Source organism: Rutidosis leptorrhynchoides, chromosome 1 (assembly GCF_046630445.1).
Source record: "Rutidosis leptorrhynchoides isolate AG116_Rl617_1_P2 chromosome 1, CSIRO_AGI_Rlap_v1, whole genome shotgun sequence".
Taxonomy (NCBI): Eukaryota; Viridiplantae; Streptophyta; class Magnoliopsida; order Asterales; family Asteraceae; genus Rutidosis; species Rutidosis leptorrhynchoides.
The window spans coordinates 444,272,630-444,288,623 of record NC_092333.1 but is presented as its reverse complement, the minus strand read 5'-3'; the positions used below and the strand labels follow the sequence as shown (position 1 = coordinate 444,288,623).

Genomic DNA, 15,994 nt, shown 5'->3' with positions numbered 1-15,994 from the left:
CAAAGCAGACTTGAGCTAGCTCCTCATCGTGTTGAACCAGCTCAGGCTAATGCACAACTTGAACGTTACTTAGATCATGATAAGAGTCACACTCCTACATTATCACCAACCAGAACTCTTACACAATCTGGGTCAACATGTGTTGCCAATGAGTCAGCAGAGTCACATCTGCACTTACAGACACCTTACTCTGTCTCAATCAAAGGGCTAACTAAATCACCAGTCTGTCCCTCAGAGACCAAAACCAGATGCAATTGTTGAGTTAAATTTATTTGGTTCTATAGTTGTTAACATAAAATGTTCTTTTGTTTTAGTTCTTAGCAGGGTAGATGAACAGGCGGAGGAGGAGCATGAAAGGAATCCTATTGTATTTGTTGGTTCTGAAATGAATCTTCTTCGTCAAACTATGCGGTGGGAAAGCTCTTAGTAGCTTCTTAAATCGTACCCATGCATCATACAAACTCTCATCACCCCGTTGTGTGAACCCATTAATCTCCATTCTAATCTGCTCTACTTTTGACGGTGGAAAGAAATGATTGATAAACTCGTTTGTTAATTCTTGAAAAGACCTTGTGGAATCGGATGGTAAACTTCGCATCCAAGCTTTTGCGTCTCCTTGAAGTGTGAATGGGAATGCCCTTAGCTTAAAAGCATCATCGGTGATGTTTTTAGTTTTGTAAATATCACAAAGATCATTAAAGTGTTGAATATGTTCGAACGGATTTTCATCTATCAACCCATGAAAGTATGTATCCTTGATCAACGTGAAAAAGTTACCCTCGATTTTCCAATTATCCGCTTCAATTGGTGGTTTTGTAATAGCCGTTGCTATCATTGTTGGTGCAACCAATCTAGCATTCCACATTGGCGTGTCGTTTGGATCATTCAATAATTCTTGATTAACCGGAGGACCATTAGGATTGCCCTCTTCATCATGAATCGGATTACCATTTGGATCCATCTCTTCTAAACAAAATGGCAAAGATTCAAAATTCTTTCTTAATAGCCTTTCTTCTCTACAATTATAAACCCCGTGCATGTGTCTTTCCGGATAGGAAAATGGTTGTATGAATTCTTGATCCTTGTGAGACCTTGTTTTCATACACCAAAGGTACCTATCCTTCAATCACAACACAAACATAAGCGGTTTTCTAAACGAAAATAATAATATAAAATGTGAAAAGTAACTTCCGTAAGTGTAAACCCCTAAGAAAGGATCGAACAATTAAAAGTTTAAATCAAATAACCAACTAAGCTAACCGCTATCCCCGGCAGCGGCGCCAAGAAAGTATGATGCATGCGTGACAATACATCTTTTACCCTCTAAATTTATACAAGATTCAAATATTACAAATAAGCACACATAACTAACGAGCACTTAGAACCCGGTTATTATAGCACTTTGATGTAAGTATTCTTATCAAGTTCGTCCCAAGAGACGCGGTGTAAGTCAGATATTTGAAACTATCAATTGTCCTAGAGTTTGTTTGATTGGGGGGTTTCGATTGATATCAACTAACAAATAAAACTTGCACAACTAAACAAACCTAAATTTATCAATTAAACTAATGACAAGAAATAAGTAGTGAAATATTAAGACTTAAAACAAATTAACAAAGACGTGTTCACTTATCTAATCCTCTCTATGCTTTGGCTTGCCCTGTGTTGCCTATATTGCTATCTCATTAGTTGTTGAACTATTAAATGTTTAGCATCACTACTAAACCTCAAATCAAATGATACTCCGCGAATTCAGATAAGCTTTATATCTTAAGATCGACTTAAGCATGATTTGGTCATTGAGATTGAGCTTAGGTTAAAATAACTTAAAACCTCCAACTATCGAAATCAATTAAGATAATCGGCATTACTATGTTGACTAGAGGCCAATTCAAAACCAACCTAGATCAAGAACACAATCAATTGCAATTTCTAAACTAGTTGTCTAGATCACCTAAGGTGTTGAAGCACATATTGATTCACTTCTCAAATCACTAAGCGAGCTACACAACATATGTAATCAAAGTCAAGCCTAAAACAAACTCATAGTAATAGATCTTTAGCCAACTCAACAACACATGATCATGTAATTCATTCAAACAACAATAATCAATTGATTTGGGGTAAACACTAGCATTAGAGATTCAAAGATAAGCAAACACAAGAGATTTAGCCAATCATGGCTAAAATTAAACTAATAATAAGCATAGAAATGTAAATCATCATCATCTTTAAGTTATTACAATTAATCAATGCTAAATATGAAAAGTAAAGTGAAGATTACAACCCAAAATGTGAAGAAGATGAAGATCTAAGCTAAACAATAATGAATCTTGAGCTAGCTTCCTTGAATCCACCCTTAAACACCAATGGATGATGAAATTAGGGTTTAATGTGTGAAATTCGGACCTTTAGCAGCTGCTCCCAAAGATGCATATGAAAAATGACCTAATCTCGTTCCTTTTATAGTGATGAAAATCTGGGCTAAAACAGCGTCAGGAGCCCCGCTTTTACTTCAGGAGCGGTGCTTTTGGCTTGGTGAGGAGCGGCACTTTTGACTTTGAAACGCCGCTTTTGGCTCTGAACAAGGGCGACGCTTTTGTTGAGGAGCGACGCTTTTGAAATTTAGAATGGCGCTTTTGCTCACTGAAGAAAAATGGAGACAAATCATGCATAATAGCGCCGCTTTTCCTTATGGAACGGCGCTTTGGGTCTTCAGGAGTGGCACTTTTTGTAACACCCTAGTTATGGGCCTAAATGAAATAGGTATATTGTGTTATTTTATTATTATAATTTAAATATGATATTTAAAATTATGAGTAATTCATATGATTTAATTTTAAGGAGTGAAATAATAAATTATGAGTTGATAATTTATTATGTGACTAAATTAATGTGCTCGTGACGATGGTCACAGAAAATATTAGTTTGTGTAATTTTGACCTCGTTAGGACGGCTTAACGAGGTACGTTGTATTTCAGATTGCAGATAAAATACCCGTGCCTTTTGAATAAAGTGACTATTCCTTTTGCTAAATACACGTGGTTACACATAGTATCTTGTGGTTTAGTTTTTTATTAAAAGTGCATGATTGGCTCTTTCCTTAATCTAATTCCATTTCATTTTGACACACACATAAAACTATGCACATCGATACACACCTTGATCTTATTATTGAGTATTAAATTAATGAATGGATGAAAGCCACTAATTTCGTTGTAACTTCATGTTATCCAGCTAAGAAACAAGGTAAACATTTATGATTTTATGAGTTTTATAGGTTTTTAGTATTTTTATGAAAACTAGATCTGTATGCTTAAATCGAAATAAAGCTACCTGATGTTGTGATATTATTGTTATGATCTTACAAAATACAGATACATATATTTATAATATATGATCTAGTATGTTTTTAAGGTACTATTCAAGAGATTTTGTAAGTTTGGTCATTTGTGAAGGAATGATCAAATCTGACTATATGTTATGTATATGCTTAAATTGATAGTGGTTATAACTTGGTTATGATATGTGCATGATTCGGCTATACTTGATTTGTGTTAAATTTGTATAAATGATGATTTAAATTTTAGGGTTCATGTTGGTATAATTGGGGATTTTGGTACTTTGATCCTAAATCTTGTGTATAAGTATTAGATCTTAGTGATTTTGAGAAAGAAATATGTGTACATATGTTTGGTGTGTTTTTTGTGCTTGGATTTGGACACAAAACCTTATAGTGCTCGAAAACCCTATCTGTTTTGTGAATATTTTCTGTTAAATATGAAGCGTGATTCAACACTTGAACACTATACTAACTTGAGTTATTTTGTGGTGATTCTCAGGTGATAAACAAAAAGGTGAAGGCTGAGTGATAGAAGACAACTGAGTGCTTGTGCTTTCAGGTGAGTGGGATTATCTTTATGGATGTGATTATACAGTGACAAGTATAGTGATCCGTGTCATGCTTAATTAGACTGTGTAATGAGTATGTGACCAGTGCAATGACTATATGTGATTATGTGCGCACCCAGTAAACGTCAAGGTGTTTTGTGCGACGTGCGTCGAGGTGTTTTGTGCGACGTAAGAGGTCAATGCAATTTACCTTGGTGTCGAGTAGTAGTATTGGGTCCAAGTGTTACTGATTGGTGGTATAGTGTGAATGACGAGTGCGTCACGTCTGGAAGACTATACCAGTGATTCAGTAATGGGGGCTATCGGTATATTACAGCTTGATCAGCTACGAGTTGCCGGTCCTCTTGTTTATGGCTTTAAGTGATTAGTGACCAGTGCCTTTAAGCTGTGCTTGATGCTTGTAGTGATGTCCACCTAGATATTGTCATTCACTTAGCGTTATGCTAATTCCCCCACAGTGTTTTTCCCTGCAGGTGTGTATTAGCAGCTTTTGGTGGGTTTTGCAAGGCAAGTCAAGATGTTTGACACAGTGTATAACACTAATGTTTTGTAATAATCTATATGGTCAACTGGTTTGTATTAATAACGTAACACCTGTGATTTCGTGTAATCATATTACTATGTATTAATATATGATGTGTAAACTTTAAAGTCTTTCGCTGTGAGTGCTAAAAAGAAATGTGTTTGTAAAAAGTATGGTGTTACAATTTGGTATCAGAGCATAGGTTTGGCAGTATGTGCACTGAGTACGTGACTTACTCCCAAACTTATGAATGTGTCGTGTCAAACATCCGAGTGGGGAATAAGTGAATGTAGAGATATGTGCCTAGGTGATTGTGCTTAGTGATAGGTGCTAACAGGTTATCAACTAAGCTTTTGTGAGATGATGTGTTTGCAGACAGGTATGGCTGACCAGATCAGAAATAAAAATGCCCCTGTGACTCCCGGACCCGGAATATTTAGAGCGCCATCAGGGGAACATAGTCCCGAAAGTGATCCAGATGAATATGTTCATCAGCTAGAAAGTCAATTACAGGAAACTTGAGAAAAGGTAAAGGAATTGGAGGCCTACATTAGGCATTCAGCTGCGGTGTCTGAAGCTAATGATCCACCGATACTTCCAGGGTTTACTAGTACTCAGTATACATCTGACCCATCAAGTAGTGCTTCTCAACCATTCTAGTCTCATCCTCAAGTTATACCTCAAGTGCCATATCAATCTTCCCAACAATACCAGTACCCTCTTCAATATCAGTACGCGACAACGAATCCATTTCAAACTCCTATGTTTCAGCAAGTGGTGAAGGAGAAGAAAAAGTGTACGTTTAAGCAGTTTATGGACTGCAAGCCCTCTGAGTATTTGGGTCATCGTGATCTGATTGTGACAATGAATTGGCTAAGGGAAGTTGAAAGGGCACTGAAAGCCTGTCAATGTGAACCAGAATTGCGGGTAACTTATGCCAGCCGACTGTTAAAGAATCGAGCTATGGTTTGGTGCGATACAATTACTTCTCCGTTTTCCGAAGAGCAACTCAATCAGGTCGCGTGGGAACAATTTTCTACAAAGGTCCAGGAGCAGTACTTCACTGCATTTGATATCAATCGATTGAAGCAAGAGTTCATGCAAATGACGATGACTGAAGAAATGACAATCGATGAAGCGTTTGAGCAGTTTATGGACAAGTTAAGGTTCGTGCATCAGTGGATACCTGACAAACAGTCCAGAGTGCAACGGTTTGTACAAATTTTGCGACCTGAGTATCGCATGATTTCGAGACTTGCTACGACTTTGTCACAAGTGCATATGTTGGCAAAGATAATTGAAAGTGATATTAAGTTAGCCAGAAGTGTGAAAACTGAAAGTGTGTCGTAAGTGAAACCAGCGGCAAGTCAGTCTAGCCAGTAATTAAAGAAATCAAGTCGATTTAAGACAAAAGGGCAATCTAGCCAAGGTAGATCAGTGTCAAGCAGTCAGAAGACATGGTTTAGAATGTGTAAGTATTCGCATAGTGGGCAGTGTACAACCTCGACGAAACGTTGTTTGCGTTGTGGTACAGTGGGACATGAGCCTCAAGATTGTTCATTTAAGAATAATGTGTGTTGGAATTGTCAAAAAGAGGGTCATAGATCTGCAGAGTGTCCAGCTACAAGAAAGAGTTATTCCAGGGTGGGGTCCGGGTCAGGGGTACGTGCTGTGTCAGCTGGGGGATCATCTGCTTCTTTTGTGGGGCATAAGCGCAAGAATCCTCCATGAAGCTAGAGCCTTTCAGATGTCAGTAGACGCTGCCACTGCTACTGACAATGCAATCATCGGTATGTTCTTAGTAAATTCTGTGTCGGCTCGTGTACTATTTGACTGTGGAGCAAATTGCTCGTTTGTGTCAACTACATTTTGTGCTAAGTTAAATGTGCCTGTTAGTGTAATAAATGAACCCTTAAGCGTCGAAGTGGGTGATGGTAGGACAGTTCTAGTTACAAAGTTTGTGTCTGGAATTACTATTGACATAGAGGGTAGTCTTTTCCCTGTAACTTGTTTAGTGATGCCTATACCAAGCTTTGATGTAGTGCTAGGCATGAATTGGCTTAGTGATCATAAGGCCAGTATTAAGTGCGATAGGAAAGTTATCTCTTTTCCGGTGGCTGGTGGGAAACGAGTAGTGGCTCGTGGTGATCGCGATGAGTTTCGTTGTCCATTATTGTCGATGATGAAAGCTCAGAAATCTTTATCCAAGGGATGTGATTCTTTCTTAGCTTATGTGATCGATGTAAAGAAGGAAAACAAAGTAGTGTCCAATATTCCTGTGGTGTCTGAATATCCAGAAGTGTTCCCAGATGAATTGCCAGACTTACCGCTGATCAAGGAAGTTGAATATAAGATCGAGTTAATGCCAGGGGCTACACCGGTTGCTAAAGCTCCATATAGATTAGCTCCTTCAGAAACTCGTGAAATGATGTCTCAAATTCAAGAGCTGTTGGACCGCGGGTTCATTCGTCCGAGTTCTTCGCCGTGGGGTGCACCAGTGTTATTCGTGAAAAAGAAAGATGGTACACTACGAATGTGTATAGATTATCGTGAATTAAATAAAAGAACAGTGAAGAATAAGTATTCGCTTCCGAGGATAGATGACTTATTCGATCAGCTTTAAGGAGCATCGTTCTTTTCAAAAATAGATCTATGTTCGGGATATCACCAGGTTTGTGTTGTTGAATCTGACATTTCTAAGACTGCATTTCATACTCGTTATGGTCATTATGAGTTCTTAGTGATGCCGTTTGGGTTAACTAACGCTCCAGCAATTTTTATGGATCTCATGAATAGAGTGTGTAAACTGTTTTTGGATAAGTTTGTTATCGTGTTCATTGATGACATCTTAGTGTACTCCAAAATCGAATCTGAGCATGCTGAGCATTTAAGACAAGTGTTGGAACTCTTGAAACGTGAACAACTATATGTAAAATTTTCTAAGTGTGAGTTCTGGTTCCGTGAAGTTCAATTTTTGGGTCATATTATCTGTGCAGAAGGTATAAAAGTGGATCTGTCTAAAATTGAAGCTGTGATGAATTTGAATTCACCAAAGAATCTGACAGAAATCAAGAGTTTTCTAGGATTGGCCGGTTAATACCGACGGTTTATTAAACATTTTTCAAAGATTGCAAGTTCTTTGACAAAGTTAACTAGGAAGGATGTGTCTTTTCAGTGGGGTAATGAACAAGAAACTGCGTTTCAGACTTTGAAAAGTTTGTTGTGTCAAGCGCCAGTGTTAGCCTTACCCGAGGGATTCGATGACTTTGTTGTGTATTGCGATGCGTCTTTATCCGGTTTGGGCTGTGTATTAATGCAAAGAGATCGTGTAATTGCGTATGCATCTCGACAGTTAAAACCAAGTGAAAAGAATTATCCAGCACATGACTTAGAAATGGCTGCAGTAGTGTTTGCGTTAAAGTTGTGGAGGCATTATCTTTATGGTACGCATTGTGTTATCTGCACCGATCATAAAAGTTTATAGTATATATTTTTGCAAAAAGAGATGAATATGCGTCAGAGACGGTGGCAAGAATTAATTAAGGATTACGACTGTGAGATCAGATATCATCCTGGCAAAGCAAACGTCGTGGCTGATGCGTTAAGTCATAAGAAATCCGCTGACAGTGTAAAGTTTATGCGAATTGAGATTGGTGAAAAGAAAGGAAGAATTGATGAATGATTCTCGAGGATTAAAGACTTACCGTGAACGAGTTTGGGTGCCGTTACTTGGAGGATTGCGGGATTTAATCTTAAATGAAGCACATAAATCGAGATTGTCTGTGCATCCCTGTAGTACAAAAATGTACCATGATCTAAAAGTGCTATATTGGTGGCCAACTATGAAAGCAGACATCGCGCAATACGTGGAAAAGTGTCATATTTGCGCCCAAGTGAAAGCAGAACACTAGAAACCGTATGGGTCTTTGCGTCAATTAGAGATTCCAGAGTGGAAATGGGAACATATCACCATGGATTTTGTGACAAAACTACCTAGAACCCAGAAAGGAAATGACATGATTTGGGTAATAGTGGATCGTTTAACCAAAAGTGGGCATTTTCTAGCTACTAGTGAAACAGCTTCATTGACGAAATTAGCTCAGTTGTATCTGAATGAAATAGTATCGCGACATGGGATACCGTTGTCTATTGTGTCAGATAGAGATTCCCGATTTGTGTCTAGTTTCTGGAACAGTCTACAAGAGAATTTGGGTACTCGTGTCAACCTTAGTTCAGCTTATCATCCTCAGACTGACGGTCAAAGTGAACGAACTATTCAGACTTTAGAGGATATGTTAAGGGCATGTGTCTTAGAGTATGGTGGATCATGGGATTATCATTTGCCATTGATCGAATTTGCTTATAACAATTCCTATCATTCAAGTATTGGCATGCCGCCTTATGAAATGTTGTATGGCAGAAAGTGTCGAACTCCATCGTGTTGGTTGGAGGCAGGTGAGATGTAACATCCGTGTTAAATCCATCCCACATAGTTGGAGAGGGGAACGAAGCATGCCTTATAAGAGTGTGGAGACCTTTCCTAGCATAACGCGTTTTGGGACCACAAGCACTGCAGATCCCATGAGAACTCTGCAGTTAAGCGTGCTCAGGCGAGAGCACTACCAGGATGGGTGACCTCCTGGGAAAGTGCTCGTCTTGTGTGGTCACCAAGAAAAATCCGTGAGCAACCTACGGGGGAGACAAGGGTACGTCCCTATCTCTGCAAAGCGGACAATATCATGCTACGGGGAACATTTTACCTGGGGTGTCACAGATGGTATCAGAGCCAGGCCCGGACCAAACGTGCACAGCTGGGACGCTGTGTCCCATTAGGGGGGAGGATTGAAACATCCGTGTTAAATCCATCCCACATAGTTGGAGAGGGGAACGAAGCATGCCTTATAAGAGTGTGGAGACCTTTCCTAGCATAACGCGTTTTGGGACCACAAGCACTGCAGATCCCATGAGAACTCTGCAGTTAAGCATGCTCAGGCGAGAGCACTACCAGGATGGGTGACCTCATGGGAAAGTGCTCGTCTTGTGTGGTCACCAAGAAAAATCCGTGAACAACCTACGGGGGAGACAAGGGTACGTCCCTATCTCTGCAAAGCGGACAATATCATGCTACGGGGAACATTTTACCTGGGGTGTCACATGAGAAACAGTTTGCGGGTCCAGAAATCGTGCAGCAGACTGCTGAAAAAGTGGCTATCGCACGTGAAAAGCTGAAAGCTGCTAGAGATCGACAAAAGATGTATGCAGATCCTCGTCGATGACCAATGACGTTTACCATGGGTGAACGTGTGTATTTAAAAGTGTCACCATGGAAGGGTGTAATCCGGTTCGGCAAACGAGGAAAACTAGCTCCAAGGTACATTGGTCCTTTTAGAATTCTTCAAGTGCTAAACGATCAAACCATAGTGTTAGATCTTCCTCCAGAGTTAGCTGGTATTCATGACACGTTCAACATATGCTATATTTGTAAGTGTAAAGTGGACGATGAAAATCAAATTCTTCCACTCCAAGATCTGAAAGTAGATTCAAGTAAGAAATTGGTGGAAGAACCAGTGAGGATCGTCGACAGAAAAGTGACTAAGTTACGTAAAAAGCAGATTCCCATGGTGTGTGTGGAATGGAAGCATAGTTTAGGCACCAATCTCACATGGGAGACGGAGGAGTTGATGACCTCTAAATACCCTCATCTGTTTAACCGTGACCAGATTTCGAGGACAAAATCTTTTTAAGGGGGTAGATTTGTAACACCCTAGTTATGGGCCTTAATGAAATAGGTATAATGTGTTATTTTATTATTATAATTTAAATATGATATTTAAAATTATGAGTAATTCATATGATTTAAATTTAAGGAGTGAAATAATAAATTATGAGTTGATAATTTATTATGTGACTAAATTAATGTGCTCGTGATGTGTTGAAAGTGTGTGCAGTAGTGCTTAGCTTAATCTTCAACTTTTAAATTTATAAAACCTTTTAATTATTACACTTTAACACCCTAACGAGCAACAAAACCCGATCAGAGGTAGTATGTAAGGTTATCGTCCCATGAGACGGGTGGTGTCGATAAGAGTTGTTTTTATTATTTAATTCTTATTAAAGAATTAAAGATATATTTTTATGTCTTTTATAAGATAGATTTCTCTTAGGAAAGAGCTTGCTTTTTAAAAGATAAACATAATAACATAAGGAATTGAAGATTCAAAAATAAAGATAAAGATAAAAATAAATATACAAGTGATTATACAAGTGATTACATGGACAATCAATTCATACGGGATTCATATTAAATAAGTTTCATGACTTATATTAACACAAAGTAGAATAACAATCATAGACCAATTATTATCCCTTAATAGGTTAAACTAAGTGTTGCATATCAATCAATAAGTAGGATTTAAAGCATATGCTAGATATGTGATGTGCATAACTAACATCTTAATTCTTCATGTTCAATTCAATTACATGATACATACCAATCTTGTGATGAGGATCAATATGCAAATAGACTGAAAAATTATATAAGCTATTAAACACCAAGTAGATCAACTCAAGTTACTAGCTGAAAGCCAATTACTACTAAGTTTTCATGCAATCATTAAATAAACAAATCCAAACGAAGGATCTTCGATTAAACCTAACAATATCAACCTCTATTATATAAGCGTAATTCAAATCAAATAAGTTTATCACTATTAAACTCTTTAACTTAGTTGCATGCAATTCAATTTAACAAGTTTGATGAACTAGATCTAAACAAGTAGCATGAATCAAATAATAGATTTATCAGATCAAGGACTAATCAACCTTAAAATCATGTTATTTAAACATTAAGCATGGCAAACAAGTGTAATCAAGCAAAACCGATTCAAAACAGTTTAAAGATCATCACAGAAACTCAACCATACAGATCTGGAAAAGAACCAGAAACTGCACAGGACGAAGCACGAAGCCGGCGGCTTCCTTCACACCAAGCCGGCGGCTTGAGTGTGAAGCCGGAGGCTTCATCTGAATTCCAGATGAAGTTTGACTTTCGTCCACGTAATCACTATGAACGTTTAGTTCATGATAAAAGACGAACAAAAACAATTACAGAAAATAAAATAGACAAAACAATAAATTAAAGATAGAATCATACCTTGTAAATTGTAGAAGGTAGATGTAAAATTACTTGAATAAAATCTTGAATCTTGATTACAAAAGAGTAAATCTAACCTAAGGGTTTAGAGAAAACCCCTAAAAAACGAACTATCTACGTCTACAAACTTCTGAATTTTTGAACATATGAAAACTGAGACCAGGGGCTTCAATTTATAGTATTCTGGGGCGGTTTGCCAAGGTGGCGGCTTCATTGGGAAGCCGGCGGCTTGCTTTGAGTCGGTGACTCCTCGTGCAAGTTAAAATTGATTAGCAAGTCAATCCTTATAACCGTCATACTAAAGCCGGCGGCTTCACTTAATTCGTCGGATCTTTCTGATTTTATCTTGATTTTGTTTCCATTTTTACTTGAACTTGATCAATAAGTTGAGAAAACGTGTAAACCAGGCCGGCGGCTTCATTGGGAAGCCGGCGGCTTCCTTTGCCTTTTTCTTGATCAACAAGTTCTTTCAATTATTATCGATTCTGGAACATTCTGGTATTTTTCCTTCAAAGCCGGCGGCTTCCTTAGAACCATTCCGGCGGCTTCATACAGCTGATCTGTAATTTTCTTCATTTTTGATCATGTTTAATACATAACTTGGACATAATCATTAAAAATATTTTTTCCCATTTTTACCCATTTTAGTGTGTTTTGGTATCAAAATGACTCAAAAATACTAAGATAACTCCTCAAAATGTTGTCAAAAAACTGTATAATTTAGGAGTTATCAAATTCCCCACACTTAAACCTTTACTTGTCCTCAAGTAAACCTTATAAATTATATCATGGGCATTAAAGTAAAATTGCAAAGTCAAAAGTATGTATTAATAAGAAGTTAGTATTTATTATTCATACGAACTAGTCTGAACCAGACCAAGGATTACAAGTAGTCCTAAAGGTTTATTAAGTCAGATTTATACAGTTTGGTCATCATTGGACTCTTTTGTTTTCTAACTTTTATAAATATATGGTTCTCATTGGAACTCTTTTCTTTTGTTGGCCTTCATTGGGCTCTTTTTCCTTTTTATTTCTTTTGCTTTCATGCTTAGCATTTGCTTTACATTTGGCAATTTTCTAAATTGGCCCTTATTTGGGACTCTTTTGCTGCCTCAGTGGTCCATGCTTCTTATGCCATATGGTAGTGGCTATAAGCTTGCACTCGTTTCACAATTTTTGGCTTTTAACTTCCTTATCTTAAACAAGTAATCCGATCTTGGAATTCAGAGTAGTTCTTTTATTAGCATTAAGATTAAGTTAGTAGAAAGACATAAGTTTGACTAAGAATTTATACTTTCGAAAAATTGAAAAAAAATTAAAATTATACCCATTTTTCAACCTTTTCGGGAAAATTTGATAGTATCTTTTATACTTATTCAAGTGATTAATCACTTTCTTCCCCACACTTAGATTATGCAATGCCCTCATTGCATTTATAAATAAAAGAATGAAATAAATAAACAAAGGATATAATAAAAAAAAAAGGGAAAGATGATGTTACTCGATTTATAGGATCATAATATGATTTGCGAGCACTTTTGCGGACTTTTTTTGAATTGAATAAATAACTTGACAAGAATATTAAATAACACAAACATAATACGAACATAATATTTTATTAATAATTCTTCATCACTTAAACATTTAAACACTTAGGAGCTATATTGCTCTTACATTCATAATAAAGTAATAAAACAATTAAAACACTTGGACATAATATAGTCCTAATAAATAAACATATAGAGATAGGTAGTTTTGATTATAGAGTCGTTTGCGCGTCTCTTTTCTTCTCACGGAATTACTCCTTAGGCTTATTCTTTTCACACTTACTTTTTTCATACTCATTCAACTTCCTTTTCAATCCTGATTTTGAAGTTATAGGCGGGGTTTCACTATGATGTCCTTGATGAATAATAATAGTATTACTGACATAATTGATGATGGCTTTGGATATGGACAGAAATGGTGTTCCCAAAAGAATATGTGTGATTTTATGTTCCACCATGTCCATAACAAGGAAATGAATAAGAAATTTAGTTAACCCTATGTTAACTTTAACATTTTTCACAATACCCCTTGGACGACTTAAACTTTGAGTACGAAAATAAACAATCCCATCAATAGGTTCTAGCGTGTTTAACTTCAATCGCTCAAACATACTAAAAGGCATAATATTCACACTAGACCCACTGTCAGCTAAATCACGAACAGATGTGGAACCATTAACTTCACAAGGGAAATGAAATTCTCCAGAATTAGCACGAACTATCGGAAAGTCGGAGATTGAGATTTCAATTGGTTTTAATGGTACTTCACTAACAAATTCTTTTTCCTTAACCAGATTATCATCCTGAATTTCATTACGTGGCGGAATAAATACCCAACGCTTATTTCCTTCCAATGATTCAGCGAACTTTGTGACTTCTTCGGCTTCATTATCTATCTTGCGAGTGGTTGCTTCAACTACTTTGTCCACATATTCATCTAAATTAATATCCACTTCCTTAATGGATTTGGTTTTAGTAGCAACATCTTCTTCCTCCGAATCAGGATATCCACCATTCATTTCTTCTACCTCTTTGGACAATTCCTCCTCAGTCAATTCATATTCCCACATTATATCAGCTCCTCTAGAGGCTACATATTCACGAACTGCTTTTCTTCCAAGATGTTCTCTTTCAGATATTCCCTTAACAATTTCTCAAAACCTATTATATTCAGGATCATTTTCCCTAGGCCCCTTGTCAAAATCATATTCAGAATCATGAGAACCTTCACTGTCATCACTATCATCTATATTAATAAAAGTAACCGCATTTACCTTTTCAAAACGAACTTCCTTAGAAACTTCAGATTCAACTGGAACTTTTCCCTCGACAAGTTTGAATAACTTAGTAACATTGCGTTCTAAGTTTTGAATGGACGCTTGATGATTATTTTGTACTTGGGAAAGTTGAGCTTTTATGTTATCATTAGCTTCATTTTGATTTTTGATAAAAGTGAGGATGCTTTCTTCAAGATTAGATTTTTGAGCATTAGAAGAATTTGGAATGAAGGGTGCTCTAACAGGAAAGATATCAGGTGGGTTTTTATTATTATTAGCAGGATAAGGCGTATTATAATTATTTCGGTTATTCAAGTTTCCTGGAAATTGATTAACATACGAAACATTCTCGACTTGCTCCATGGTAAGACTAGCAACACAATCTTTAGTAGCATGAGGACCTTGGCATTTTTCACAATCTACCTTAATCATATGCATTTCCTTAGTAAGCATTTCAATCTGCCTTCCTAAATTACCCAATTGCACATTCATAGCTTTAACCATACCTTCAGAATCATAACTAACAGATTTCACCGAACGAGAAATATCTAAGTCTTGGTGCCATTCATGGGAATGAGCAGCTAACTTGTTAATAAGAGTTTCGGCTTCTTCGGCAGTTTTGCTCATAATGTTTTCTCCAGCAGATGTATCAATTTCTCTTCTTGTAGCAATATAACAACCCTTATAGAAAGTAGTATCCTTTCTAAACTTATCCAAACCATGTTGCGGACAACCTCTAAGCATTTGACCAAATCGAACCCATGCAGAATAAAGAGACTCAGTAGTTTTCTGACGAAAATTAGCAATTTCAGTTTGAAGGGTGACAGTTTTAGACACAGGAAAGAATCGAGTGAGAAACTTCTCAACCATTGTATCACAGCTAGTAATATCTCCTTCAGGTAACGAGTTCGACCATTCCCTAGCTTCATCCTTTAGTGACCATGGGAAGAGACGAAGATAAATAATATCACTCTCCACATTATTAATGTTAAACAGATTACAGATATCTTTAAAATTCCGAATGTGGGTATTAGCATCTTCCTTCTCCGTACCCCTAAATTGATTATCTTTTAGCAAATGAAAAATAGGACCCTTAATATCAAAATTCTCTTTAATTTCGGGCTGAGTAATAGCATGACCTAATCCTTCCCGACCAGCTTTCATTAACGCTTCCATTGAATCAGTCATTTCAATTTCTGAACCAAAAAGACATCCCAAATTAGAATCAGGACTAGATGGAGGGCTAGATAACGAATCATCACTAGAAGTAGTTCCTTCTTGGAAATCTAATTTCTTAACTATTTTCGAATCCTCAGAAAGTTTAAATAATATATCAGGATTTGACAAAGTTCTTTGTAAGACCGGTTTCTTGGATCGAGTAATCATTTGATCTAGAATCATGAAAAGAAATGTTTTAGGAGAAAATCTTTTAAGCCTTAAAGGATTTATATATTTAGATTTTCTATTTAAGAAGTATCTTAGAGTATAAGTAGATTTTAAATTATTAAATATATTAAATATTAGAGACGTAATTAATAATAAAAATATTAAATAACAACTTTTATCGCATAACAACGAATAA

At 36.8% G+C, this 15,994-nt stretch overlaps 1 non-coding gene across 1 annotated transcript; it reads left to right on the top strand.

Moving 5' to 3' along the window:
- The first annotated feature begins 401 nt into the window (after positions 1-401).
- LOC139886723 (small nucleolar RNA R71) lies at positions 402-507 on the top strand. The gene has a single exon (XR_011772595.1). It is a non-coding gene; the product is annotated as a small nucleolar RNA R71 (small nucleolar RNA).
- The last annotated feature ends 15,487 nt before the right edge of the window (positions 508-15,994 follow it).